This window comes from Zootoca vivipara, chromosome 4 (assembly GCF_965207765.1).
Source record: "Zootoca vivipara chromosome 4, rZooViv2.hap1.1, whole genome shotgun sequence".
NCBI classification, from domain to species: Eukaryota; Metazoa; Chordata; class Lepidosauria; order Squamata; family Lacertidae; genus Zootoca; species Zootoca vivipara.
The window spans coordinates 96673904-96698452 of record NC_142587.1 but is presented as its reverse complement, the minus strand read 5'-3'; the positions used below and the strand labels follow the sequence as shown (position 1 = coordinate 96698452).

The 24549-nt window shown below is 47.4% G+C and overlaps 1 protein-coding gene across 2 annotated transcripts in view; it reads left to right on the top strand.

Annotated features, from left to right (window-relative positions):
• The window catches only part of GDPD5 (glycerophosphodiester phosphodiesterase domain containing 5), a 177351-nt gene that overhangs the window by 33556 nt on the left and 119246 nt on the right, over positions 1–24549 (top strand). The window contains exon 2 of one of the 2 annotated variants that reach the window (XM_088668462.1): positions 15767–15870. The exons of the other annotated variant lie outside the window; for it this stretch is intronic. The gene's annotated coding sequence lies outside the window, so the exon portion shown is untranslated. The remainder of the gene's footprint in view (positions 1–15766; positions 15871–24549) is intronic. 2 annotated transcript variants of the gene reach the window in all.

The following is a 24549-nucleotide window of genomic DNA, read 5'->3' as shown; positions in this document are numbered from 1 at the left end:
TATGAATGGGGTGGGGGAAGGTTCTATTCGGAGCAGTGTTCGAGGTCCCTTGCAGAATTGCTTCCTAATGCGTGTCCCAATCGATGCATTGTCTAGGACTTCCTGTACGGCAAGGAGGATTTCATCTTCCCCCTCCCTGCGTATCTCGCACAGGATGTTGTTCCATGGATATTCCATCTGTGCTGGAGAACGTCTGAGCTGCTTCGCACCAGTTTGACAGCGCCCTCCCCCTGCGCCCTCTGTTGTGGACCTCAGAGAAGGGGATAAAAAAGGGCATTTAAAAGAAACCCAGGTAGCTCCTGCCTGGACTTCCCTTTGTGGTAAATAAAATATAACTGATAGAATTCTGCAGGAGGTGGTATTTAGTGTGTTCAAACAGTCAAGGTAAAAAAGCCAATGCAATTCTGGGCTGCATCAATAGGAGTATAGCATCTAGATCAGTGTTTCTCAACCTTTTTTGGGCCACGACACACTTGTTCCGTGAAAAAAATCACGAGGCACACCACCATTAAAAAAGTTTAAAAAATTAACTCTGTGCCGCCCTATATTATAATTATGACTGTAAGAAACACTTGCCAAATATTGCTTTCCGGCGGGTCAGTGTTATGCATTGGCGGCCGCCAGGCTCGTTTGCACTGAGCTTTGGGAAAGAGGAGGAGAAATATTGCTTTCCGGCGGGTCAGCGCAGCGTATTGGCGGCCGCCAGGCACGTGACAATGTAAATTGCCCTTCTCGTCGCCGCACGTCGCGGCACACCAGCCAGCGTCTCGCGGTTGAGAAACGCTGATCTAGATCAAGGGAAGTAATAGTACCACTGTATTCCGCTCTGATCAGACCTCACCTGGAGTACTGTGTCCAGTTTTGGGCACCACAGTTCAAGAAGGATACTGACAAGCTGGAACATGTCCAGAAGAGGGCAACCAAAATGGTCAAAGGCCTGGAAACGATGCCTTATGAGGAACGGCTGGGTATGTTTAGCCTGGAGAAGAGAAGGTTAAGGGGTGATATGATAGCCATGTTCAAATATATAAAAGGATGTCATATAGAGGAGGGAGAAAGGTTGTTTTCTGCTGCTCCAGAGAAGCGGACACAGAGCAATGGATTCAAGCTACAAGAAAGAAGATTCCACCTAAACATTAGGAAGAACTTCCTGACAGTAAGAGCTGTTCGACAGTGGAATTTGCTACCAAGGAGTGTGGTGGAGTCTCCTTCTTTGGAGGTCTTTAAGCAGAGGCTTGACAGGCATATGTCAAGAATACTTTGATGGTGTTTCCTGCTTGGCAGGGGGTTGGACTGGATGGCCCTTGTGGTCTCTTCCGACTCTGATTCTGTGATTCTAAGATCTGATGATGCCCGGATGGTGGAGATGTCAGACGCTTCTGCAGTCACCTACAGATTCACTGTTAAAAACGTGTTTATGGAAGACAATCTTACTCGGCTACGAGTGGTCACCAAAGAAGTCCTTGTTACTTGGACTTAGATACTTTTTAAAAACACTTCCTAAGAGGTATTGTTGTTGTTGTTTAGTCGTTTAGTCATGTCCGACTCTTCGTGACCCCATGGACCAGAGCACGCCAGGCACTCCTGTCTTCCACTGCCTCCCGCAGTTTGGTCAAACTCATGTTCGTAGCTTCGAGAACACTGTCCAACCATCTCGCCCTCTGTCGTCCCCTTCTCCTTGTGCCCTCCATCTTTCCCAACATCAGGGTCTTTTCCAGGGAGTCTTCTCTTCTCATGAGGTGGCCAAAATATTGGAGCCTCAGCTTCAGGATCTGTCCTTCCAGTGAGCAATCGGGGCTGATTTCCTTCAGAATGGATAGGTTTGATCTTCTTGCAGTCCATGGGACTCTCAAGAGTCTCCTCCAGCACTATAATTCAAAAGCATCAATTCTTCAGCGATCAGCCTTCTTTATGGTCCAGCTCTCACTTCCATACATCACTACTGGGAAAACCATAGTTTTAACTATACGGACCTTTGTCAGCAAGGTGATGTCTCTGCTTTTTAAAATGCTGTCTAGGTTTGTCATTGCTTTTCTCCCAAGAAGCAGGCGTCTTTTAATTTCATGACCGCTGTCACCATCTGCAGTGATCATGGAACCCAAGAAGGTAAAATCTCTCACTGCCTCCATTTCTTCCCCTTCTATTTGCCAGGAGGTGATGGGACCAGTGGCCATGATCTTATAGATTATAATTTACAGCAGCCATGTTTCTCATACTTGGGTCTCCAGCTGTTGTCAGACTACAACTCCCATCATCCCTAGCTAGGAGGACCACTGGTCAGGGATGATGGGAATTGTAGTCCAAAAACAGCCGGTGGCCCAAGTTTGAGAAACACTGCTTTCTGATCCAGGAGTGGGGAGCCCTTATTTCATTTCACTTTGAGGGCTACATTCCATTCTGTGCAGTTTTCTGAGGGCCCCATGTGAGCAGTGGCCAGTGTTAGAGGCAAACGTGGGCTGAGCAACAGATACAAATTTTACCTTCGTATTGTGCCTTGGAAGAGTTCCGAGGCTCAAAAAAAGAGATGCTCCATTTGGCTCCCAGCTCTGAGGGTTCCACATTTTACCTTCTGTTTATTTAATTTGTTAGCCACTTTATCTTGCCCCGGGGCAAACCAAGAGCGACTTTGCAACCCAACGTCTCTGCTCTCATCGTCCTTTGTGGAGGGGCGGTTGGCATCGATCCACTCGGGGCTCTGGGCTGAGTTGTTCTCCTGCATCTCGGGAGGGTGATCAACCGCCTTCCTTAGTAATAGCATCTAATGGAAGCGGCTCGTAGCACGCGGCCAGCGCTAAGTTATTTGGAATCCACGGGGAAGATCTCTGGCTCGTAATGGAGACAGCAGGCAGCAATTATTCATGAATAGTCCGAGATGCGTCTTCGCTGCTAATGGCTAAAACCACCACCTCCTTCAGGTGCACAAAAGGTAAGAGTGGCTTCTGCTGAGATGCGGAGCGTGGCCAGATGAAGGGGGTCAGGGGTTTAGTACAGGGCTTCCCAAAGTGGGTGGAACTTCCCCCTTGGAGGTGGTTGGATTATCTAGGGAAGTGTTAAAAGTCAAGGGGGCACCCCCAAAGCACGATGATGACTTATTACAATTGACCAGCCTAGAGCTAGAGGAAACACTTTCTTCGCTTTTGCATTTAAGGTTTTGCTGCTCGTACCACTTTCACATTGGGTCACATCTGTTTGCACCAGGGTGGATAAAAAAACTGGGCACAGCAGCTCCAAAAACAGTTCCAAAATGGCTGTCGCGCTACTTCCGGTACGCTACTTCCGGTCCGGTCCCTTATTTTTCAGAGAGGAACTTGGCAGGTATGTTGCCAAGTCAGAGCCTTGGGTTCATCTAGCTCAGTACTGCCTGCACGGACTGGCAGCTCCTGCCCAGGGTTTCGAACCCAGAACTCGCCGGAAGCGGAACTCGGCCAAACACAGGCACAAAGCAAAACAGGCCAACACAGCAACGCTTCTGGAACTCGCAGAAGTTACGTTTGCAAAACGCTGGCACGTCTGACGGCTTTTCCTCGGATAAATTTAATGTTTAAGTAAGTGGGGAAATAATTGATTGGGGGCCGAGCGGACTGCAGGAACTTCGCCGTCTGTTTTGAACAACTCCCAGAAAACAGATGCAGATTTCCATCCGGAGGCAAGGGACAAAAACAACTCCGAGAGTCCCTGGAGAGCAGAGAGCCATAAACAGCTGCTATTTCTGGCCTCATTATTTGCTTTCCTTACCGCCCCCCCTCCCTACAACACACAGGATGCAATTTAAACTCCACTGAAAATATGGAGGGAAACTATTTTCCAATCAATAAATGCCTTTAAGTGGGGAGGGGGCGGGGAACCCCACCAAATTGAGCTTACTGGCCACTCGGAAGGTTTTCCTCTGGAATGGATGGATAATTTTCAGAGAGCGGCAAGTTTTCCCTCTTTGTTTTGAGAGAAGGAAGAGATCCCCCACGTTCTCTAGGAAGCTGTGGTTTTTCCGGGCTCCTTGCATTTCTAGATTGGGGCTTCTTGCGGTGCCCAGAAATCGCTCCTCCGTTGAAAGCTAAAGGCAGAATTGCAACTGCCTTCCTACACATCAGTGAGAATATTCTTCTCCTCCTTCTTTCGATGAATATAGATCACGCCATGTTTCATAACTCTGACGATGTAGCAATGCCCCCGAGCGCGATTTGCAGTGGATGAACAAGCATTTGTCTCCCGGTTGTTTCAACAATGGAGACAACGCCACTCTTCCCACCTAAATCCAGCTGCTGAAACCAAGAAGGGCCGTAGCTCAGTGGAAGAGCACCCGCCTTGCAAGGAGGTCCCGCGTTCAATTCCCGCCATCTCTAGATAGAGCAAGGAGACTACTTCCTGAAATTCTGGGGAGCCGCTGCCAGTCAGTGCAGACAATACTGAGCAAGATCTGAGCCAGTGTTTGAAAGCAGCCAGTGCATTTTGCAGCAGCCCATCGGCCACTTGCGACCAAGTGAGGATGCCTGGGTGCCAGGATGGCGCCAGCAGGGCCAGCTCTAAGGCAAGGCTGGGGGGCGCAATGCGCCAGGGGGGCGCCGCAATGCTGTGCCCGTGGCAGCCGTGCTGCGCACGGCGCCCGCCAGACAGCCGCGCTGCGAAACGGGGCGGGGGGGGGGCGCCAGAGGGATCTTCACACCACGGCGCCAGGGCGCCAGAATCGCTTAAGATGGCCCTGGGCGCCGGACGTCTCCACCCTCTGGAGGCGCATGCCTGGGCATCGCTGGATCCTGACTGTTTGCACACCCGAATACCACACTCTGCAGAGCCTCCATCAGTTATATTTTATCTGCACCATCGGAATGAATTTCTGGAACAACAACAACAACAACAACAATAATAATAATTAATTTATACCCCACCCCTCTGGCCGGGTTTCCCCAGCCACTCTGGGCGGCTCCCAACATAAAAAACACAATAAAACATCAAACATTTAAAAATTCCCTAATGCTTTTTCTGTGCGGCTTGAGTAGCGGCAGTGAATGACGTTATACAGTGGTACCTTGGTTCTCGAACTTAAAACTGTTCCGGGAGTCCGTTCGACTCCCAAAACAGTTTGAAAACCAAGGCACAGCTTCCGATGGGATGCAGGAGCTTCCTGAACCCAAGCTGAAGCCTCGTCAGACATTCGGCTTATGAAAAACGTTTGCACACCAGAACACTTACTTCCGGGTTTGCGGCATTCAAGAGCCGATTTGTTCAGGAGCCAAGCCGTCCAATTACCAAGGGACCACTCCACTTAATTGTTGTCACTTGTCGTCTTCACTTACTCGCCCCATCACCACCCTGCTCACAGTTGTGAAGAATATTCTTACGTTATGAATGGTCCGTGTCACCATTAAGAAAAAGAGGTTGGAACAGGCCAATACAGTATATATGTGGACTGTCCCTGGACCAATTGACTTTTCTTCTTTTAAGTTCACAAAGCTCAAAATTTTCATCTGAGCTAGCCATATGTTTACCTGTGAATCAATCATAGCCCACCATTTGAAAAGTAAGACTTTAGAGCAGGCATCCCCAACCTTCGGCCCATTCAGATGTTTTGGACTACAATTCCCATCTGTTTTTGGAGCTGCTGTGCCCAGTTCCAAAATGGCCGTCGCACCAGAAGTCGCGCTGCAGCCATTTTGGAACTGGGCAGAGCAGCATCAAAAGTCACTTCTGAGCATTCTCCACCCAGTTCCAAAATGGCCGCCGTGCCAGAATAAACCGGGGGAAAACAAAAAAATCAGTTTTTTCGGCTGGGGACAGCTGGAATAACGGGGGTTTCCCGGGGAAAACGGGAGACTTGGCAGCTATGCTTGGCATAAGGCTGCTTTCTAGGTTTGTATGCATAGTACAGTGGCTGAACCAACACTGTGGTGACAGAGCATAGTCATTGCAGCAGGCAGCCTCGTATAGCTTTACTACTACTACTACTACTACTACTACTAATTTTATTTATACCCCGCCCTTCCCAGTCAAGACTGGGCTCAGGGCGGCTAACAACAAGAATATCAAAGCAAGCATAAAAGAAACAATTCAATTGAAATGCAGATTAAATACAATGTTAAAATTCAAAATTAGGAATCTACAAGTGCAACCTCATTTGAATATCTGTAGGATAAAGCCTTAGGGGAGGGTAACACTGGGGTCAGACTGAGTCAGTCCAAAGGCCAAGCAGAACAGCTCCGTCTTGCAGGCCCTACAAAAAGATGACAACTCCTGCTGCCCTTTCTCCTCCATGTGTTTGTGGCCGCCGCAGTGCCTCAGTACGATGCTGCGTTCTGGGGAATGCAAAGTGGCTGCTGCCTGGCCCTCACCAGAGCTCTAATATTTTAAGGTCACCAGAGCAGTTTATACCACTAAAAGTCCATCGCCCCCCCCCAAAAAAATCCTGGGAACTGTAGTTTACCCCCTCATAGAGCTGCAATCCCCAGTGTACCCGAACAAACTACATTTCCCAGATTCCTTGGGTGAAATTGTGCGCTTTAAATGTATTGTGTACACAGGCCATATTACCTTGGTTTGTTCTCTGCCTGCTTTGCTGTTGACGTAGCTCTGCGAAGTAACAAGCCACAGGGTGTCAGCTTGGCAGGCGCAAAGTTTTGCCCCACTGCACATAGCTGGCTGATCCCAGGCTAATTCTGTGCGGCTGGAGAGAGTTTCTGTTGGTTTTTTTCTAATAATAGGAAGCTTTAAGCGGGCTTAAGAGGGACAGACTCACCTTATCCAATATCCCTAATGCTACCCTGTTGGGTCAAAGGGGAGGCTTCCGTTTCAGCGTTGAAGGCCTCACGTAGGGAAATGTTAGGGGTCGAAAAGGCTAGGGAAACAAATACTCAATACCATTGGTACTCTTTGTACACTGGGATAGTAATTTGCAGCAGTCGCTCGCTATGACAAATGAGCTTTCTCTGCATGTTCCCGTGGCTGCAATAATTCATTAAAAATGGTTTGGCAAATTGAGCTTAAGAGACATTATCTGTTCCCAGACTCTGGACTGCGACGTGTTAGTGTGCTTGGGAATAGAATAGAATCATAGAATCATAGAGTTGGGAGAGACCACAAGGGCCATCCAGTCCAACCCCCTGCCAAGCAGGAAACACCATCAAAGCATTCTTGACATATGCCTGTCAAGCCTCTGCTTAAAGACCTCCAAAGAAGGAGACTCCACCACACTCCTTGGTAGCAAATTCCACTGCCGAACAGCTCTTACTGTCAGGAAGTTCTTCCTAATGTTTAGGTGGAATCTTCTTTCTTGAAGTTTGAATCCATTGCTCTGTGACCGCTTCTCTGGAGCAGCAGAAAACAACCTTTGTCCCTCCTTTATATGACATCCTTTTATATATTTGAACATGTATACATTTTATATATTTGAACATATATTTGAAAAGGCTAGGGAAACAAATATTCAGTACCATTGGTACTCTTTGTACATTGGGAGAGTAATTTGCAGCAGTCGCTCGCTATGACAAATGAGCTTTCTCTGCATGTTCCCGTGGCTGCAATAATTCATTAAAAATGGTTTGGCAAATTGAGCTTAAGAGACATTATCTGTTCCCAGACTCTGGACTGCGACGTGTTAGTGTGCTTGGGAATAACTGCTGAAATGCTCCGAAAAATAACAACAAAGCACCCATCTGTTCCGTTGCAACTCTGTGCGATTCCCCGTTCTGTCCTCCTCCCACGACCCTAAGCTCATGACAGCAGGTAGCTCTGCCATTTGTCAGAATGAAATTTGACGGGATCACTCATAGAGAACCTAGGAAGCTGTTGTATAAAGGATCAGGCCACTGGTCTTACCTAGTTCAGTGATAGCAGCTCCCTTGCAGCCCTACCAAGAGATGTGGGGGATTGGAACAGACGCCTTTGGACGGAGGCTAGTGGTGCAGGGCGCCAGGGTGCCAGGTTCTGCAGGGCGCCAGGCGAGAGTCTGGGGAACACTGAACGAGTGCGCTGAGTGAGTGAGGTTGTGTGCGCTGCTCCTGCCGAGCATCAGCTCAGTTTTTTCCCTTTTAGCCTGCAGGTGCTGAATTCTGCGGGGCGCTAAAAGGGAAAAAACCCAGCCGACGCTTGGCGGGAAACGGCTCACATGCCCTCACTCGCTGGGCGCAGGCCCTCTCGCTCAGTGTGCTCCCTGCCGTGGCCACCGCGGCACGAAGCGGCCAGCTGAGCCGGGAGGTGCCGCGTCCAGCCTCCGCCTCTTCCCCACCGGAGGAGCTGCCCTCCAGCTACTGCCTGCCTCCTCCAGCCCTAAAAAAAGGTCGACAACTTGGGAAAGGGGGGCGGGCGGGCGGAGGGATCTTTGCACCACAGCGCCAAATTTGCTTAAGGCGGGCAAGGCGGCCCTGGGTCCAGTCACGGATGACTCTGGGGTTGCGTGCTCATCTCACTCCATAGCCCGAGGGAGCCGGCATTTGTCCGCAGACAGCTTCTGGGTCATGTGGCCCGCAGGACTAAGCTGCTTCTGGCGAACCAGAGCAGGGCACGTGTAAGGGGAAGAGAATTTAGGGACCCTCTTCCCCTCATCAGAAGCAGCCCCTCCCCAAGCAGCGATAACAGCGAGGATGCTCAGGAGTCTAGTCAGGAAGTGGAGAGAGAGGGCCGGGGCTCTCTCAGCACGGGAGAGCCCCTGCGACACAGAAGGGAGGAAGAGAGAGCGAGGGAAAGGGGGGAGAAGGAAAACATGGAGCGTAGACCCTTTCCTCCGGTTCCGGAATTACGCAAGAGAAGGAGGGGAAAGAGATTTGCCGTCCCAAGACTCTTATGCTGGAGGCGGTCCAGAGGTGGTCCAGTGCCGGATTCTGCGTCGAACTAAGCAGACATGTTGTACATACCCAGCTCACTGTAAATAGACTGCACTAAATAAAAACTGCTAAAAGACAAGCATGCGGAGCGTCGTTACTCTAGAGCAGTGCTCCCCAACCTTTTTATCACCGCGGACCAGTCAACGTTTGATAATTTTACTGTGGCCCGCTGAGAGGGGGGGGGGCGTTTATTGTTTATATTTTATTTAGATTGTTTTGATTTAATAATTTTAATTTAATTGTATTTAATGATCCTTAGGCGGCCCGGTACCAATTGATCCACGGACCGCTACCGGTCCGTGGCCCGGGGGTTGAAGACCACTGCTCTAGAGTAGCCGCAACAATCCCGTGACAGCACGGAAACGCCGTTTGCCTTCCTGCTTGGAGCGGTACCTATTCATTTACTTGCACTTTGACGTGCTTTCGAACTGCTAGGTGGGCAGGAGCTGGGACTGAACAACGGGAGCTCACCCCGTCACAGGGATGGGCATAAATAGCCAAATTGTGAACCAGTAAGTTTGGGAGGGAACTGGAGCTTCATGAAGGAATTGGTACCATCTGAGCCTGTGGCATGTTTCTCATTCTGCAGGCAGTGGAAGATGGGCAAACTCCCTTTTTGAAGAACTCTGTCATTTCCCCCCCCCCCCCAAGCACATGTACTTCCTTGCCTTGAGTCACTTGCTTTAGTGCATATTTAGCATCCTGGATATGCCCTGAGCGTCGCAAGCTGTCTCCGAGGCTGATGTGCGAGGCAGCAACTGCTTTTCAGTGAATCATCTCTGCTCTTGCAGTAATTGTTTGGGAACAAATGTTTCCAGAGTGTGGACTATTGTTCCGGCCTTCAAGTGTTTTTATCCTTATCTGGACATTTCTATATTGTTGTGAGAACAAAGCCGATTGGAAAGCAACGAAAACTAATACTTAACTGCGCTGCTGTTATATCTCTTGCATTAGGATAGAGGAGAGGGCCGGCTTGCAAGTCCTTTTAGCTCGCTAGGTGCTGACGTCTCTTTGGAATCTAGCTTTCAGGCCATCGCCTTCTCTCTTTTGCTGCCCCGAAACGCTGTCTTAAAAACCCCTAAAAGCTTAAGAAGAGCCCAGCTGCTGGGATCAGGCCCATCGAGACCAGCATCCTGTTCCCAAGGTGGCCAAACAGAAGACCCCAAGGGAAGGCTGCAAGCAGGATCCGAGCACATCTGCCTAGAGGACCACCTGAATGACAGGGGCTGGTCCTGTCACCCTCTTGCATTTCAATTGTGTTATGAAGTGTAGCTTGACTAATTTTATTTATTATCTCAAATAGAGGGTGGGTGGAAGGTTTTTGTAAGAAGCTTGGTGTGCATAGAGGCAGTGTTAGGAACTCAGATATATAAGCTAATACCCAGTGTGTTTGCGAGCACAATTCAAAGTGTTGGTGCTGACCTTGAAAGCCCTAAATGGCCTCGGCCGAGTATACCTGAAGGAGTGTCTCCACCCCCATCGTTCAGCCCGGACACTGAGGTCCAGCTCCGAGGGCCTTCTGGCAGTTCCCACATTGCGAGAAGTGAGCTTACAAGGAACCAGGCAGAGGGCCTCCTTGGTGGTGGTACCCGCCATGTGGAACGCCCGCCCATCAGATGTCAAAGAGATAAACAACTGCCTGACTTTTAGAAGACATCTGAAGGCAGCCCTGTTTAGGGAAGTTTTTAATGTTTGATGCTGTACTGTTTTTAATATTCGGTTGGGAGCCGCCCAGAGTGGCTGGGGAAACCCAGCCAGATGGGCGGGGTATAAATAAAAAATTATTATTATTATTATATTGTCTTCCATAAACACGGTTTTAACAATGAGTCTGTAAGTGATTGTGGAGGCCAATTCTGGATCCACAAGTCCTTCCACAGTGGGGACACAAGTTTCCGGGTGGGAGTTGACCATGGTGTGGATTTGCCAAGCATGCCTTCCTCTTAGCACGTTTCTCCCTTGTGTCCTGAGTTCGAGTGTCTTCAAAGCCCATGACACCTTTGGGAAAGGCTGTTCTCCAACTGGAGCGCTCGCAGGCCAGTGTTTCCCAGTTGTCGGTGTTTATACCATACTACATTTTTAATGAGTTTTTAATGTTTGATGTTTTAGCGTGTTTTGATATTCTGTTGGGAGCTGCCCAGAGTGGCTGGGGAAAACAAGCCAGATGGGCAGGGTATTAATAATAATAATAATAATAATAATAATAATAATAATAATAGCACCTTAAACCTATAATAATAATAATAATAATAGCACCTTAAACCTAGGTTATGGTTGCCACAATGGAATGTCTAGGCATCTTTTTGCAATTAAATATGTTGTTGTTGTTGTTGTTGTTATTGATTTCATTTCTGTGCAAATCTATGCTTTTTCCTGGTCACTTCCCATGCCTTGGCAATTTCAGTCATAGTCTAGTGCAGGCACCCCCAAACTGCGGCCCTCCAGATGTTTTGGCCTACAACTCCCATGATCCCTAGCTAGCAGGACCAGTGGTCAGGGATGATGGGAATTGTAGTCCAAAACATCTGGAGGGCCGAAGTTTGGGGATGCCTGGTCTAGTGGCAAAACTGGCAGTGATAACTTGCCAATAGAGGCTCGCGCCATTTGCTTTCCTGCCAGCTTATGCTTCTCATTCTACAGATTCAACCCCCCCCACCCCAATCCTGAGAACCTCCTCTTCCTGAGGCAGGGAGATTCATAAACAGGTGATCAATAATAACAACAACTCAACAAAGGCAGAACACTGATTTCAGCTTCCTCCACCCTGGTGAGGAGTTCTGGGTTGAAAATCCCACTAACAGAACAGCTTGCCAGCCATTAAAGGCAAGTTGTTTTAGACTGAAAACAAACCATACAGTAGCCTGGAGAGAAAGGTCACTTCAGATATCCAAAGAGCAGTTTGCAACTGTGTGGGTGTCCCCCCCCCCCCCGCCATACAGTATATAAAGAAAACAAACCAACCCCAGGAGTTTTTTATTTTGAAAGTGGCAACTGATAGGCTGCTTCTGTTCTGGATTCCAGAATGCGCCGAATTGCAAATTCTTAAAGTCAGTTGTAGTGCAGTTTTTACATCCAGCAATTAACACCTGCGTGGTTAATTGCCCTGCAGTTTTACTTAGCCCAGCCGCTTCTGAATGGGAGCCGCAGCTGGTTTCAACCTATTTGGGTATAAGAGGTGTTTCTCCTGCAACAAAAGCTCCTGTCACTTTCAACCCATTCATTTCTGCTCCAGCGTGGCTGGCGCTTTACGGGCAGAAGCAAGCGGGAGAAACTGGGCGATTTTAAGTGTTTATTATTATCATCATTATTATTAAAAAGCAGAGACACCACCTTGCCGACAAAGGTCCGTATAGTTAAAGCTATGGTTTTCCCAGTAGTGATGTATGGAAGTGAGAGCTGGACCATAAAGAAGGCTGATTGCCGCAGAATTGATGCTTTTGAATTATGGTGCTGGAGGAGACTCTTGAGAGTCCCATGGACTGCAAGAAAATCAAACCTATCCATTCTTAAGGAAATCAGCCCTGAGCGCTCACTGGAAGGACAGATCGTGAAGCTGAGGCTCCAATACTTTGGCCACCTCATGAGAAGAGAAGACTCCCTGGAAAAGACCCTGATGTTGGGAAAGATGGAGGGCACTAGGAGAAGGGGATGACAGAGGACAAGATGGTTGGACAGTGTTCTCGAAGCTACAAACATGAGTTTGACCAAACTGTGGGAGGCAGTGGAAGACAGGAATGCCTGGAGTGCTATGGTCCATGGGGTCACGAAGAGTCGGACACAACTAAACGACTAAACAACAACTTATTTACAGTGCAAGAGATAAGAGAAACATGACTGTTCAGTCTTCATCAGATTCTCGCAATGGCGCTTTCTGGCTACGCACCCAGCAAAGGATTTGGGGACCCCCAAAGCGCCGCCCCTTGCTCCTACGGGAGCTGGCATGCTTCAAATCAGGCGTTGGTGGAAAAGGTCGCCTGTCCGATGCTCCTCCGCTGGCCATTTCCTGTATAGGAGCTCTAGGCTACAGTTAGCGGCTCTTGGATGCTGCCGGAGCCCTGTGCCGACTTGCTCACTTCCTCCTGCCCTTCACTGGACCCGCTGCTGGAGCTCTGACTAGTTGAGTATGGACTTTATGATGGGGGGCTGTTCTCTGTAACTCCGCCCCCTTACACCCCTCCTCAACTTCTTCTTCTTCTTCTTCTTCTTCTTCTTCTTCTTCTTCTTCTTCTTCTTCTTCTTCTTCTTCTTCTTCTTCTTCTTCTTCTTCTTCTTCTTCTTCTGTGATCCCTTGTAGCCGAGTAAGATAGTCTTCCATACACACAGTTTTAACAATGAGTACATAAGTGACTCTGGAGGCCAATTCTGGACCCACACGTCCTTCCACAGTGGGGACATAGGTTTCCGGGCGGGAGTTGATCATGGTGTGGATTTGCCAAGCGTGCCTTCCTCTTAGCACGTTTCTGCCTTGCGTCCTGAGTTCGAGTGTCTTCAAAGCCCATGACACCTTTGGTAAAGGCTGTTCTGCAATTGGAGCACTCCCATTTGTTGGTGTTTATACTACATTTTTAAGATTGGCCTTTGAGAGAGTCTTTGAATCTCTTTTGTTGACCACCAGCATTACGCTTTCCATTTTTAAGTTCGGAATAGAGTAGTTGCTTTGGAAGACGATAATCAGGCATCCGCACAACAGGACCAGTCCAACGAAGCTGATGTTGAAGAATCATTGCTTCAACACTGGTGATCCTGTTCTTTAAAATATAGGGTGGTGTAGAAATGGAACTATTACTATTCTTATTGATAATAATTGCCATTGCAAAAAAGAAATGGCACCTAGAAATTCTGTTGTGGCGACTGTAACCAAGTTACAAGAGGATCTCTCTGGGGAGAGCTTTCCGCAGATGAGGAACTACAACTCCTTTCCAGGGGTGTGTGACATGGAGAAGGGCTTTAGATTAAGGGTCTAGGTGGGCTCACATTGGGAGAGGTGCTCTTAAAGATATATTGGGGGCCTGATCCTTGTAGGGCTTTAGCGGGCAAAGTCGGCAACTTTGAATTGGGCTTGGGAATTCACAGACAGCCAACAATATTTTAAACAATGAAATGTTGTACAGTATTGCTTTTAATATTCGGTTGGAAGCCGCCCAGAGTGGCTGGGGAAACCCAGCCAGATGGGCGGGGTATTAATAATAATAATAATAATAATAATAATAATAATAATAATAGTTGTTGTTGTTGTTGTTGTTGTTGTTATTTATTCACTTTACAAGTGGCATCTGACTTTCTGTTCCCTGCTGAAGTTTATTAATAATAATAATAATAATAATAAACTTCAGCAGGGAACAGAAAGTCAGATGTCACTTTTAAAGTGAATAATAAATAACAACAACAACAACAACAACTATTATTATTATTTATTATTTATACCCCACCCATCTGACTGAGTTTCCCCAGCCACTCTGGGCTGCTTACTGCATATATAAAAGCATAATAAAAGTTCCTTGAAATAACTCTTGTTCTTTGCTACCCTTCAAAGGAACCAAGCGATTTCTCTGCCACTTCTAAGTTGCTTAAACCAGGCGTAGGTCTTCCCCACAAGCTCCTTTAATGAGAAATTCCTTTGATAATTACTTTCTCCTCTTCTCTCCTCTCTCCCCACCCTCTCACTATATATAAGGCTCTGGTGACTTCTGTTTCGGTGTATCTGAAGAAGTGTGCATGCGCATGAAAGCTCATACCGATGACAAACTTAGTTGGTCTCTAACTCCTCTCCTCTCTGTTTTTGGCTTTTCCCCTCCCCTTGCTAAGCTGCCAGGCCAAAAGCTAATGTGTCGGCAAATTATTATAAGCGCGTGCGGCTAAAGATCCTTTAATTAACAAACGCGCACTTAACCTCATCTTAAGTCTTAGCCTGAACGAAAGGCCAAAAAAGCATCTTTCGTGGAGGCAGTGAAGAAGTGCAGAGTCGGGGAAAATGTTTCACCTCCTGCACACAGGGAGGCTGCATCGTGACCTCTGCCAAATCAGGATTTGCACACCAAAGTAATAACTCTTCCATGCTTTTCCCAAATCAGGTTTTAACACCAGCACTTCCTCTTGGAATTGCAGTACGGTGGTACCTTGGTTCTCAAACGGCTTGGTACTCAAACAACTTGGAACCCAAACACTGCAAACCCGGAAGTAAGTGTTCCGCTTTGCGAACCTTTTTCGGAAGTCGAAAGTGCTCCATTCTGAGTGTTTCGCTTCCGTTTTGAGTGCCACCCTTCCGTTTTGAGTGTTACGCTGAGGCCTGTCTGTTTTTGCTATTCATTTTGCATTTTTGTTTTTCCGGCTCTTTTTTGTGACTGTGTGGAACCCAGTTCAGCTACTGATGGATTGATTGTGTGACCGCAGTACAATGTTTATTACTTTCATTTTATGGATCAACGGCCTCGTTAGATAGTAAAATTCATGTTCAATTGCTGTTTTCGGGGTTGTTTTTAAAAGTCCGGAACGCTTTAATCTGTTTTGCATTACAGTGGTACCTCGGTTTGCGAACGCAACCCGTTCCGTGCAGGCGTTCGCTCGCCGAAGGCACGCTTCTGCACGTGTGAGAAGCGCCGATAGAGCACTTCTGTGCACATGCACGCTGCGCAGATCTCTTCTGCGCATCCGATGCCACGGAACCTGGATGTAAACACTTCCGGGTCCGCGGCGTTCGTAAACGGAGGTTTTCGTAAACGGAGGTAGGCGTAAACCGAGGTTCCACTGTACTTTCTATGAGAAAGTGCTCCTTGGTTTTGGAACGCTTTGGTTTTGGAACAGACTTCCGGAACGGACTAAGTTTGAGAACCAAGGTACCACTATAATCTCAGTGGCAGAGAGGACACTGTGGGTCTAATCCCCCTTGGCCCATTTGACCCAGGTTTGGGAATAAGAAAGTTACTAGCCTGCCATTTATTTAGTTTCTTTTTTACTAGTATGTGAAGAGGCATATCGCCTGCATCTCCAACCTGGCTGCAGGAGAAGAGAAGCTCTCCCTTTGCCGGCGATCCATCTCTCCTTGGCATGCAGATAGCCCCAGGTACGCTCTCTGGCATCTCCCAGATATGGGTGAGGATGTCCCATGTCCCCTGTCTCAGACCTTGCGGCCAGGTGCAAGGTGCACCAATGACCTGACTTAGTAAAAGGTGGCTTCTATAATAATAATAATAATAATAATAATAATAATTTATTATTTATACCCCACCCATCTGGCTGGGTTTCCCCAGCCACTCTGGGCAGCTTCCAACAAAAGAATAAAACACAATAATCTATTAAACATTAAAAGCCTCCCTGAACAGGGCTGCCTTCATATGTCTTCTAAAAGTCTGGTAGTTGTTTTCCTTTTTGACATCTGTTGGGAGGGCGTTCCACGGGGTAGGCGCCACCACCGAGAAGGCCCTCTGCCTAGTTCCCTGCAACTTGGCTTCTCGCAACGAGGGAACTGCCAGAAGGCCCTCGGTGCTGGACCTCAGTGTCCGGGGCAGAATGATGGAGGTGGAGATGCTCCTTCAGGTATACTGGACCGAGGCCATTTAGGGCTTTCAAGGTCAGCACCAACACTTTGAATTGTGCTCGGAAACGTACTGGGAGCCAATGTAGAGAGCGGCGAAGTTTTCCCTGCTTGAGTCCCTTGTATCAAGTAAACACAGGACTCTATTTCCTTTGAGGCATTTAAGTGGAGCCTGGGAGGCCATCTTTCAATGATGCTTTAGTTGAGATTCCTGCATTGCAGGGGGTTGGACTGGATGACCCTCAGGGGCACCTTCCAACTCTTCGGTTCCACAAAAACTTTGAAACGGCTTAATATTGGGCGGTATTTCTGGCGCCGAGACGGGCAGAGGGGGGGCCCTTGTGGTCGTTCCTCTGGCCTCAGAGGTTTGATGGCCTGCAACATGGGAACAGGGCCTTTTCTGCAGTGGCTCCATGTTTGTGGAATGTTCTCCCTAGGGAGGTTCATCTGATGGCTTCATTATATATCTTTCTTTATTATTATTATTTATTATTATTATTGCAAAACATTCAACACAGACAAAAACAATACCACAATGACAACTAAACATTAATTGATTACACATCATCTAACATCACACACTTTTTGACTTTCGATTCACCTCATTGTGCTTTCTAAATAGTCTTAACCTATATGCACTTCCTGTTATATCTATTACATATCAAGAGAATTTTTTTACGTTTATCATTTTCTTTGGTATTCAAGATTCAGTCTATACCTGTCAGGAGATTTGCATTTTCACAATATTGGTTTAAATGTTCTTTAATTATTGTCCATTCTTTGCTCACTTTCTGATTTGAGTTTCCTCTTATTCTCCCAGTCATTTTCGCAAGTTCCGTTATGTATCTTTAGGTGCCGGGGGACGGGGACAGGACAGGCCTTTGGCTGATTAATATTCTACAGACTTTTAAATGGTTTTTTTTGGGGGGGGTGGTGGCTATTGTTTTGTTGGTTTTGTTTTAACTACTTATCTGCAGTGCTTTTTTTCTCCTAAAAAAATGTTTAGGGGTATTCTCATTTTGTCTCAAGAAAACCACCATTTTATCGTCCAAATTGGGGGAAAATGAATACAGTAAATGGGCAAAAGTACAAAGAACATGCATTACTTCCTATTTCACAGCTGACAGCTTGCAGTAACTTCCACATTGGCGTCAGGTTGTCTGCACTAACATCTTCCCGATTCCTCTGCTTGCTTGGTGTCCGTCTCCAGATGTCGTCCTTTCAAAAACCACGGATTTACATACACCGAAGGCTAAAACAAACTCAAAATTTTTACAAACGTTAAGTTGGCTACAGTGTTTAAATCAGGCACCCCCAAAGTCGGCCCTCCAGATGTTTTGGGACTACAATTCCCATAATTCCTGACCACTGGTCCTGTTGACCACTGATCCGAGGAGGCCTGCTGTCCCGCCGCCCGGAAGTGGCTGCTGGAGCGCGCAGAGCGCCCAGCGCCAACGGCCACACCTCCACCCAGCCAAGGAGGCCTGCCGTTCCGCCGCCTGGAAATGGCTGCTGGAGCATGTGGAGCGCCCAGCACCGCAGCGGCCAGCAGTGCCCCGAGCCAGCGGCCCGGCCCGGCCGAGGAGACCATAAGGTACCGTAAAAACCGTAATAAAAAAAATAAGACATCCCACCTGTCAGGAGTATGGGCAGGAGTCAGGCTCTGGGGCCTGTAGTGCTTTGCAGGACTGGGGCCTGCCTCAGCTTGTGCTGGAGAAGCAAGGTGTGGCCACACAGGTGAAGACATCAGCTTGTGTTGGAGAGGCAAGGAGTAGTCACCCAGGTGAGGCCACTTGATACCTCACTGCACCTGGTGGCAGGAGCTGGGAGGGATAAAAGCTCAGCATTTCCCTTCAGCTCTTTGCCACAGCAACGCTATCCCTGCCTGGTTGCCTCTGGCCTCTTGCTCCTTGCTCCTTGGACCCTCGCCTTGCCGACGCCTTGCTCCTTGACTCCCCGGCCTTTGCCTCTGCCTTGCTCCTTGACCCTGCGACTGCCTGCTGCTGGACCCTCAGCCCTGCACCTGTTCCTGCTTCTACAACCACCATCTTGCCTCTGGTCCTGACGTCCTCAGCCAGGGCTTCAACCGCCCGCCGACCGGACCGTGACACCACCAAAAATAAGCCACCCTGTGTTTTTTTGAGGAAAAAAAAGTAATAAGACAGTGTCTTAAAAAAGGGAAAACACAGGTACACACACACACACACATATTTAAGGAGCAGTTCTGCCTGCTTCCGGAGGGGTGCTCTAGTCTGGAAAAGCAAGCTGAGTATCTGTCAGTCAATCCTTATTACCCTCAATGGCTTCACAGCAGTCAAAAGATAATACAATTGCATCCCAACCCACTATCCAATATTGCCAACCTTATTCTTAACCAAATCTGATCCCTGCAGCTGAGATGTGTGAAAAGGGGCATCCTTTGCTTCCCCTTTCGCACTCCTGCAAGCATGCCAGGCGACTGAGCATTTGGAATTATCTAGCTAAGCAGGAAGGGGCTAAATGAAGAGGCCTAAATTGCAATGCCATGCTCATGCTCAAGCAGCTGAAAGTCTGGCGTGCGAGCTGTGTGCAGCAACGTCTATAATTTGTGTATGGCTCTAAGCACAGGCACATCATGTTGCTATCCGTGAATAGCTTTCAGGGGTTCTCCCCCGGCTGCAAAAACAGCTAATGCAGTTCTTGGCTGCATCAACAGAATGTAGTGTCCAACTGGAGGCAAGTCATAGTCCCACTCTGTTCTGCTTGGTGAGACCACACCTGGAATACTGTGTCCAGTTCAGGGTGCCACAATTTAAGAAGGATGTTGACAAGCTGGAACATGTGCAGAGGAGGGCGACCAAGATGATTAAAAGTCTGGAAACCAAGCCTTACAAGGAACGGTTGAAGGAGCTGGGTATCTTTAGCCTGTAAAAGAGGAGACTGATGGGAGAGAGGAGAGCGAGATTGGTGACTGGGAGTGGCCACCGAGATCATATAACACCAGTCCTGAAAGACCTGCAAATGGCTCCCAGTACGTTTCCAAGCACTATTCAAAGTGTTGGTGCTGTCCTTTAAAGCAGTGGTCCTCAACCCCCGGTCCACGGACCGGTACCGGTCCGTGGATCAATTGGTACCGGGCTGCCCAAGGAACATTAAATACAATTAAATTAAAATTATTAAATCAAAACAATCTAAAGAAAATATAAATAATCAACGTCCCCCCCCCCCGCGGTGGGCCACAAAACAATCAACGCCCCCCCCTCAGCGGGCCACAGTAAAATGATCAAACGTTGACTGGTCCGCGGCGATAAAAAGGTTGGGGAGCACTGCTTTAAAGCCCCTAAACGGCCTCGGTCCAGTAGACCTGAAGGAGTGTCTCCACCCCCACCTCTGCCCGGACATTGAGGTCCAGCTCCGAGGGCCTTCTGGTGGTTCCCTCATTGCGAGAAACCAAGTTACAGGGAACCAGGCAGAAGGCCTTCTCGGTAGTGGCACCCGCCCTGTGGAATGCCTTCCTATCAGATGTCAAAGAGAAAAACAGCTACAGTGGTACCTCGGTTTATGAACACAATTGGTTCTGGAAGTCTGTTCATAAACTGAAGTGTTCATAAAGTGAAGCGAACTTTCCCACTGAAAGAAATGGAAAGTGGATTAATCTGTTCCAGACGGTCCGCGGAGTACTTAAACTGAAGCGTTTATAAACTGAAGCGAACTTTCCCATTGAAAGTAATGGAAAGTGGATTAATCTGTTCCAGACAGGTCCGCGGAGTACTCAACCTGAAGCATGGGTGTAATTGGTTCTGGAAGTTTGTTCATAAACTGAAGTGTTCATAAACTGAAGTGAACTTTCCCATTGAAAGTAATGGAAAGTGAATTAATCAGTTCCAGATAGGTCCGTGGCGTTCGTAAACCGAAAATTTGTAAACCGAGGTGTTCGTAAACCGAGGTTCCACTGTACCAGACTTTTAGAAGACATCTGAAGGCAGCTCCGTTTAGGGAAGTTTTTAATGTTTTATTTTTTATTTTATTTTATATTCTGTTGGGAGCCGCTCAGAGTGGCTTGGGAAACCCAGCCAGAAGGGTGGGGTATAAATAATAAATAATAATTATTACTATTATTATTACTACTATTACTACTACCACCGTGTTTCTCCAAAAATAAGACACCGTCTTATATTTATTTTTCCTCGAAACACACACACACTATGGCTTATTTTCAGGTGGTGTCTTATTTCCCCCCCCCTCCTCCTCCTGCGGCCGGCATTACTGCTGCGCCTATCACTATGTCTTATTTTTGGGGTGTGGCTTATGTTCTTTGAATGCTTAAAAATCCTGCTATGGCTTAAAATAGGGGAAACAGGGTAGTTACAGGTAGGTAGCCATGTTGGTCTGCCGTGGTCTTAAAACCCCTTAAATACCCCTCTCCACCCTCTGACTATACATAAGGGTCTGGTGACTTCTGTTTCACTGTATCTGAAGAAGTGTGCATGCACACGAAAGCTCATACCTATGACAAACTTAGATGGTCTCTAAGGTGCTACTGGAAGGATTTTTTTATTATTATTTTATCAAAGTAGCTGTGGAACTGAAATACAATTAAGAAGAAGTATATTAATAGTGAAATACAATTAAGAAGTATATTAATAGAGAAATAATTATTAAGCTCTAACTGAAAATGATTTTTTATTCATAACAAGCTTAATCAAACCAGTGATATATTAGGGAGCAGGCTAGCAGGCGGGGCCCATTACTTACATCAGGGGTCAGCAAACTTTTTCAGCAGGGGGCCGGTCCACTGTCCTTCAGACCTTGTTGGGGGGGGGTGGACTATTTTTTTTTGGGGGGGGGAGAACGAATTCCTTTGCCCCACAAATAACACAGAGATGCATTTTAAATAAAAGGACACATTCTACTCATGTAAAAACACGCTGATTCCCGGAATGTCGGTGGGCCAGATTTAGAAGGCGATTGGGCCGGATCCGGCCCCCGGGCCTTAGTTTGCCTACCTATGACTTACCTCATAGGAGCCTAGCCAACACAAAACACTTGCTGAATGTAGGTTTTATTTTATTTGTTTTTTATCTTATATTTTGGAAATGTACATCCAAGTTTTTTCCCCTTTGCATTTTTGGGGGGCCCCAAAGAGAGTGGGGCCCTAAGCTATAGCTTGTTTAGCTTATATGTAAATGCTGCGCTACCCACGACCCTGAGATTAAGAGTCCCATGGTCTCCTGACTGAGCTATTTAGCCTCTAGGGGTCTTGCAGCAATGTCCAAATGCCAAATGAATACAAAATTATAAAACGGAAGAAGATTAAATGACAAAGAGCGCAGGGAAGTTCTGATTAAACACCCGCAAGACTATTGCATCAGGCATGTGAATAAACTGACCACAATGATTTTGCTTGTGCGTGTGTGTTGAAAGGTGTCTTAATTTGCAAAGATGTTTAACGCCATAATGGATGTTTCTGCACTTTGTTGTGGAATAGCTGCAAGCCACATTCAGATTTTACTGTTTGGTTAGGCAGTTAGACACATGAGCACATTTTTTTTTAAAAAAATTCTTCCCGAAAGGCACTGATTTCTTGGGAGTTGGGAGTCGGTACCAGAAAGCAGCGCTCCTTCCTGATATATGTTGGGGACAGACAGGGACCCAGGTGGCGCTGTGGGTTAAACCACTGAGCCTAGGGCTTGCTGATCAGAAGGTCGGCGGTTCGAATCCCTGTGACGGGGTGAGCTCCCGTTGCTTGGTCCCGGCTCCTGCCAACCTAGCAGTTCGAAAGCACGTCAAAATGCAAGTAGATAAATAGGAACCGCTACAGCGGGAAGGTAAACGGCGTTTCCATGCGCTGCTCTGGTTCGCCAGAAGCAGCTTTGTCATGCTGGCCACATGACCTGGAAGCTATACGCCGGCTCCCTCGGCCAATAATGCGAGATGAGCGTCCAACCCCAGAGTCGGTCACGACTGGACCTAATGGTCAGGGGTCCCTTTACCTTTTCCTTTACCAGAAAGCAGCGCTCCTTCCTGATATATGTTGGGGACAGCTGGGTTGAATATTGTTGTATTGGTTTGCGCAGTATAGACTTGTTACTTGCTGTGAGCTGGCGAAATGTGTTTTGTGGCTTCGGCGCAGAAGCAGGAAAATGAGAAAAATATATCAGATGGAAGGAGGTAGCAAAGCGCTGGACTGCGTTAAGAGTTCAGGGTAATAAAAATGAATTCTCTGCCCCCCCCATGGCTTGAAAGCACTTTGACTAAATAGATATTGGACTCATCCACTAAGAGAGTTGATGATTCCCTCGTGGTTTCTCTTTGTGAAAGGCAGATGAAGGGGCTACTGATGAAATGGACTTGCAAATAGCTTCTTCCTATCCCCCTCATTGCCCCCTAATATGACCTGCCAGTCAGATGTTCTCGGAGTGAATTGTGATCGATTCTCATCCTCCTCAAGGGCTTCCTTGAGCCCATAAGCTTTTTTTTTAATTAAAAAAACAACAACCAAGCAAGGAGTGCGTCTGAGCACACACACAGTGCATTCCTCTTGCCGCGGAGAAATCAAACCAGACCCAGCCACTTTGGGATTTATACGGTGGTCCGCTTCAAAGGCAGCAGACAATGGGAGAAAATGTATTCTTTCTTTTAAAAAAATATTTTAAAAACTACGTGCGATAAAGCGGCGCAGAGAAGGAAGGAAGGGCAGGCTGAGGGAGCAGGAGGAAAACGCAGCAGCAGCCGGCATAACATGTCCCTATTATATATAATTCTTCTTGCACCCCCTTCACAGCACCGCCCTGCTGAGGCGGGCAGGCAGGCGAGCCGACTCCTGCCGTTGACAGCACCCGGCGTGGGCCAGGATTGTTCCGTCCCTGAGGAGAAAAGTGCCGCTGTGTGAGGGAGAGGGAAAGAACATGTGTGCTGGCAACCAACGCGGCAATTCCCAGACTGTCCACGGGCCAGATCAAGAAGGCGATTGGGTCTGATCCGGCCCATGGGCCTTAGTTTGCCGACCCATGGTTTAGGGGGTCCCTCCCCAAATCCATAACGTCATATTCATTGCTCTGGCATGTGGTCTTTGAAAGGGAAAGTGGTGTTTGTGGTACAGTGGAACCTCGGTTTATGAACACCTCGGTTTACGAATTTTCGGTTTACGAACGCCACGGACCTATCTGGAACGGATTAATTCACTTTCCATTACTTTCAATGGGCTCAATGAGATACCACTGTAATGGTAATAATAATAATAATAATAATAATAATAATAATAATAATAATAATAATAATATAATTTATATGCCATGCATCTGACTGGGTTTCCCTCTCTACTCTTCTTTTAGAACAAACAAAGTGGTGATCCAATTGGAACCCATCTTGCTCCAATCAGGTTATTTTTTAAATAGAATAAAATAAAATAAAATAAATGTCTGGACTCCCACAGATTTGGAGTTGGCCTTCAGCTTATTCAGGAGGACTTAATTGGGTGCTTCTGGAAGCTCAAATGGCGGAGGTACTCCTTGAGAGCTTCAAGCAGGCGAAAATAAATAAAGAAAAGTTTATTTTTGGTCTTCCCGCACAGTAATCTTCTAACGAGCCTGGGGAGATTGCAAATGTGTTTTGCACACAATTACCAAGGTCTTTAATAGGCTTCGCAGTAGCTTATCGCTTTGTTACTGTAGATCACCCTGTTACTCTGCTAAAAATGTCACCGATACCCATACAAAACGCATCTGGCTAATTGGGCCCGAGCTGCGTACGCCTCTCCTCTCAAATACTAATTTGCTGGAATAGTGTTTTGAAAAAATTGGTTAGCTTGAAACATGTGCTAGTGGCATAACCTCACCTGGGTAGTCAAGCTTGGATGCATTAAATTCTGTTTCAATGGGCCACTGGCCCGATCCATTAGCTTTGCCGTATGTTTTTAAGTTCTCTACCACTGAGCTTATTTCTCCATTCCCGAACCTTGGGGGAAAGCTTGTAGTATTTCTGGAGGACAGGGGGTGGGGAAGGTATGTGTGCGGCTCCCTGGTCCTGAACTATGTCCCTAAAGCAGAGGTTTTCAACCATTTTGAGTCCGTGGCTCCGTTGACCAACTGCCTTCTTTCTCCGGCACCCCCGTGGGGCTGAGGAACCCAGTTATGCCACCCCTTGCCTGCAGAGCACCCCTTTTCGAACACCCTCCCTTGGAGAGGGTTCCCTCAGTCTCTTCTCCTCTCCCCTCTCTTTGGGAGTCCT